Raw genomic sequence first — 6,000 nt, forward strand, 5'->3', positions numbered from 1 at the left:
ATACCTTAAAGACAATGGGCCTCACACAGAGCCTCAGGATCCTGTTACGGTAATTTTGTGCATTAAAATTGCCATTGATAAAATGAAATTGCGTTCGCTGTCCTTAACTTATGCCTGCCCATACCATAGCCCCACCACCACCATGGGGCACTCTGTTCACAACGTTGACATCAGCAAACCTCTCGCCCACATGACGCCATATACGTGGTCTGCGGTTGTGAGGCTGGTTGGATGTACAAATTCTCTAAAACAACATTGGAGGCGGCTTATGGTCGATAAATTAACATTAAATTATCTGGCAACAGCTCTGGTGGACATTCCTGCAGTCAACATGCCAATTGCATGTTGTGTGACAAAACTGTGCAATTTAGTGGCCTTTCATTGCCCCCCCAGCACAAGGTGCACCTGTGTAAGGATCATGCTGTTTAATCAGCTTCTTGATATGCCACACGTGATGGATTATCTTGGCAAAGGAGAAATGCTCACAAACAGGGATGTAAACAAATTTGTGCTCAAAATTTGAGAGAATAATCTTTTCGTGCTTATGGAACTTATGGAATTTATGGAAATAATCCCATTAAGTACAGTATTTCTATTTGTATTTATTATGGATCCCCATTAGCTTTTGCCAAAACAGCAGCTACTCTTCCTGGGATCCAGCAAAATTAAGGCAGTTATACAATTTTAAAAACATTACAAATCATTCACAACAGATTCCACAGCATATTAAGTGTGTGCCCTCAGGTCCCTTTTCTACAACCACATAATATCTACTACCACATATCTGAAGGCTGAAGAATGTACCTTACCTAAAACATCAATGCCTCTTTATCAAACTGTAAATGCTTTGTAATTATGTCTCACAATAATACAGCTGTCATGCTCAGCTTCTTTTGATGTTTGGTTTGTTCCTTTTTTCTTTGTAGTGTCTGATAATTATATTGGTTGAAGGCATTGGCAGAGGGAGGGAGCGACCATCAAAGCACTCATCCATCCATTTCAGTTGAATATGGCACACCTTCCCTGAGATACAATGCAATTCCTGTTTCATGTGTACCTCACCCATCATCAATAAAACACGGGCAGTGTCAAAGGATTTTAATTTTACATCAATGCAAATGCAATTACGTTGTTGAGTAGGATGCCACAGTATGTGCAATACCAGAGGGTGAAAGTTTAGTACCCTATATGCGGAGATATCGGCTTTAATATCATCCTCTTGCAGGAAAGCTGACTCTAGTAACATAACACAGCAAATAACATTGTAAATAGAACACTTTTTACATGTACAATGCCTCTAGTATAGAAATGCTGAAGGGTAAGGAGGGTGTCTCTCCCAGGTCTTTTAGGGAGAATGCCATGCCATCCTTAGAGATTCATGTGAGCTGTAGAGCTACCAAAAACAACACATGCATTTTAGTAATTTAGCAGACGCTATTATCCAGAGCGACTGACAGTAGTGAGTTCATCTTGAGATACGCAGGTGAGACAACACATATCTCATAGTAAGTACATTTTTCCTCAAAGCAGCTATCAGCAAAGTCAGTGCTAGTGGGAAAAAGTCAAGTGCGAGTGTTAGTTCACGAAAGGCAAGGGTGGGATTATTTAAGATACTCTTTGAAGAGGTAGGGTTTCAGAAGTTTTCGGGAGATGGGCAGGGACCCTGCTGTCCTAACATCAGGGGAAAGCTCGTTCCACTGTTTAGGGTGGTAGGACAGAGAAGAGATTTGACTGAGCTGAGCGGGAGCTGACCCACCATAGAGGTGGGAGGGCCAAGCGACCAGCGGTGGTTTGGGGTGTAGGATTTAAGCCTGAAGGTCGGGACGGGCAGTTCCCCTTGCTGCTTCATAGGCAAGCACCGGGGTGTTGAAGTGGATGCTTTGAAGCCAGTAAGGCAGTGGAGTGTGCGGTGACATAGGAGAACTTGGGAAGGTTGAACACTAAGCGGGTTGCAGCGTTCTGGATAAGATTTTTTTAAACATTTATTGTTTCGCTCCACAGCCAACAGAGAGTTGCAGTAGTCCAGACGGGAGATGACAACTACTGCCTAAACCCGTCATGTGGTTGTCTTACTTTGTTACCTTAAGATGAACGCACAAACTCAGTTGCTCTGGATAAAAGCATCTGCTAAATTACTCAAATGTAAAAATGTATCCCCATTCTCCAGAGCAGTGAGCTGTGCATTACACTTCATGGCTACTACAGTATGTGTGATTCAACATGGCATTTATCAGCCTCCAGCCAGTCACCCAGTAGCATCACAGCTCCTGCATGAGTCAACAGAAGACAGCCAGCCATTTACTGGGCTGGATTGATGTTAGGATAGCATCATCCCATCCCTCTTGAATCAACAGATATATGGGTTTAAACACTAGGCTGGAGCTATGTCACACATTAACCTGATGAAGTGATGCTCCCATCTTTATGATGGAATGATGCTCCCATCTTTATGATGGTGTGTGTTACCTGTTCAATTTCTGAAACGTTTCAGCACATCATATGCTCGAGAGAAAATCTTCTCCTATTTCGCCCTGTTAGTGAGTACCTACATCTTCGGTAAATCACAGTATTATGGTTCGGGCTGTTCATCAAATTGAATGGCCTCTGCTCTATATTACTGCTGGAGGCTATGAAGAGTGTGGACTCATTTGAATGACAAGCTTGTCAGAACAGCTTGCACTTGGTGAATGTGCTTATTCCATTAAAATATCAAAATAATGTTTATTTCCACATGATCAGTATTAATGAGATTTCCTTGCTGAAGGCAACAGTTCCCCTTGAATAGATGGAATTCATAATCTGAAGGATGGGCTGTCACTGTTAGTGTCACTGCAATATTGCCATGTTTCTACGAATGTGGAGGTATCTGATAATAAAGTCTGTGGGAAAAAATGGAATGTAGCGGATTTGATTGCATTAGCTGTGCTCAATGATCTTTCTGTATTTCCTTAGATAAGATATTGAATAAATGACATATTCACATGCAAATCTTGTCTAAATCGTCAAAACCTGATTGAATATATCATCATATTTTCAGCTACATTTGGAAAGCTCACAATGACTCAATGTGATTTGCCAGTATGGTGTAACTGCATCTTCTTTCATTTGTGTAAGTGAGCAGAGCAGTTTGGCATAAGTGTTTTGTACTCTGAATCCCTCTTTACTAGAGCAGTGGAGGGTCGTACTTACGGAGTTGGCTGTAGTGCATCTTCAGCCATGCCTCTTTCAAATCAGACTTTCAAAGTGATTAATACAAGCAATAATTATCACGCAAACATATATTCAAGTCTCTCAGATTTTCTAAGTGGGAGTTCATCATCATTGTGTCTTAATTCAGAGTCAGGTTTTTGAGTCTGAGAAGAATACTTCGCACCAGGTCTGTCTCAAGGGGGCTCTCTGCCTCCGGAGGTTACCAAGGCAACTAACTGACTCCCAGTTGACATTGTTATGATCAGAATGGATATTGTACATAAATCTAGGGGCTGAGAGACTAAATGTGACTGGATTCAGGAAGGTGGGCAATTGATGCTAGTTCCTACTTAGTAGGGCTGTTTGAATTTTTGTTTTAAACAACAAATGGGTGTGTTATCTGTAGGCCTAAATATGAATACAAATATTTAATTATGAGCCCAGTTTAGCCAAGGAGAAAGCACTGCGCTATATAAGGAGAAAGACAGGATCCTTTCTGGTTTGCCACGATTGGCTGAGATAATGAAGGGACTGGATGTGCCAAGAGATGAGTCCTGATTGGTCAGTCATGTCACAGGCTTCTGTCTATAACAGAATGAGGCCTTCCCTGGTCAGAATAGATCATCTTTGCTAACTCAGCTATGGACTAGAGGAACTGTACCTGCGAAATGCACAACTGACCCGACCTGGTCATTTTTGAAAACAATACCTGACCCAAATTGGATCCTAGGTGGACCAGATCCGCCCGGAACATGTCCAAAATGAGAGAGACCCGGATCCAAGTTGGGTCGGGTCTGTATTGGACCCAAATGGATCCGCAACATTTTAAATGCAGCTTCATTGCAGCGCAAGCCAGAAATATGTAGTCTGGCAGTGAAGTTTCACGAGCGCATTTTCTGTTGTATCTAAAATAATGGATTTGTGGTCTATATATGTATTTATATAATGGCATCCCTATAGTTTGATGGTGCATATTATGAGGCTTTCCTTATTTCTGTTTACAAAATATTTGAGTTGGAGGATTTGTTTTATGTGAGGCATGATCGCGTATCAGACAGACCACTGCATAATTCAATTTTGTGTGTAACCTACACTCTAAAAATAAAAGGTTCCTGGAGTATCCTTTAGGGGTTGTTCAAATTGAAAGTGTGGGGGAACCCCTATAAGTTCTTCGAAGAACCCTTTAGAATGGTTCTTCAAAGAACCCCTTTTAATGCATCCTCAAAGAACCTTTTTAAGAACCTTTTGGGGTACGTTTTTGAACTACCCCTCCTGCCCTACCATTATTATTATTATGAATAATAATAGGCATAACAGTAACACAATATTTTAGTTCTCAGTGCTTATCATGATTTTAGTGTCAAAGCAGAAAAGAAAAATCCAAATATGATGTCAACTCAAAACAGAGACCCAAGTATAATGGGTCGTGTTGATGTTAATGTTGATGTTCTCCGTATCCATAGCTAGAATGATTTTGCAGTGCATGGTGATCTAACAGGTTTCCTGTTATACTCATCAGAGCTGTAGGGAGGGTGAAATCTGTGAATCCCAAAAATAGTAATTAAACAAATGCAAACGACAGAATTCATACCTTGGTATTTGAGGTGAATGTGAATGAAAAAAACTGTTTCGATAATGGTTTTCATACACATACCTTGTCCATAATGTAGAGGCCTATGGGATATTCATTGAAGAGGTAAGAGAGGAGGATGGTAAATGTGATCTGTATAACATACCAATACCAATTGACATACCTTTGTATGCCTCCTCGTCTGTATACCTGCAGATACAGACACAAAAGTGAGCAGTTCAGTCATCTGCACCCAATACAGCCAGCCTTCAACATATTCTTATAGCCTATATATTCTTACCTCTTTGTTGATTGATATCCATTGAATTGTGTCCATTTTAGAAAGATTTGTAATCATATGAAAAAATAATAACAATTCGATCATAACAAGGGACAAACCTTACCTTAAATTATGGAGATCTTTACATTTGTCAGTTAAGTGCCTGCACCTGCTGCCCGTTCAAATTGAAATATTTCAGTTGGGCAGTTATGTTCCTGCAAAGAACCCCCACCAACTAAGGAGGTTCCCCGATGAACCCCACCTTCTATGGGGTTCTTTGAAGAACCTTAGGGTTCATGGCACTAAATTTGGCCCCCAAAAGGATCTTCCAAGAACCCCAGAGGAGGTGGGGTTTATTGAGGAACCTTCAATCACAAAGGAGACAGATGGATTAATAGCACAGCAGTTAGGAATCAACCATATAGGGATTTAAAATGAGAATATTTGAATAACGTGAGTTACATTTTACGGGTTGTAGCACAGGCCAACAGCAATAATGTATTATATTCTCACTGTTGTGTGTAGTTAATGCATCACACACGGCTCGTAATGTAATGATATTCCTTATCAGCTCACTCACAGTTCAGGGTGTTGATGAAGGGTCTAATGTTTTGTGAGGTATTTCATATGTATGGCAGTTAGAGCCATCTGCAGGCAAAGCTTTCACACTACAGTCTTATTCCTCAATGGTAAAAATAGGGTCCAAATAAATAAACAGGCACTGATGAGTGAATTAGTCAGCAGAGGACAAGCTTAAAGAAATGTGTTAACGCAATGACTTTTGCTACCATTACTCAACAGAGATGCCTGGAATGTTAGTGAACGAAAGGTTATGGGACATTGGACTGTTGAGCACAAAAAAAAAAGATTTGATGAAACATTACATTTGCCCTTATATTTATAGTACCTGTCAAAAGTTAGGACATATCTACTCATTTCAGGGTTTTTCCTTTATTTTGAC

This window comes from Oncorhynchus nerka, linkage group LG4 (genome assembly GCF_034236695.1).
Source record: "Oncorhynchus nerka isolate Pitt River linkage group LG4, Oner_Uvic_2.0, whole genome shotgun sequence".
Classification (NCBI taxonomy): domain Eukaryota; kingdom Metazoa; phylum Chordata; class Actinopteri; order Salmoniformes; family Salmonidae; genus Oncorhynchus; species Oncorhynchus nerka.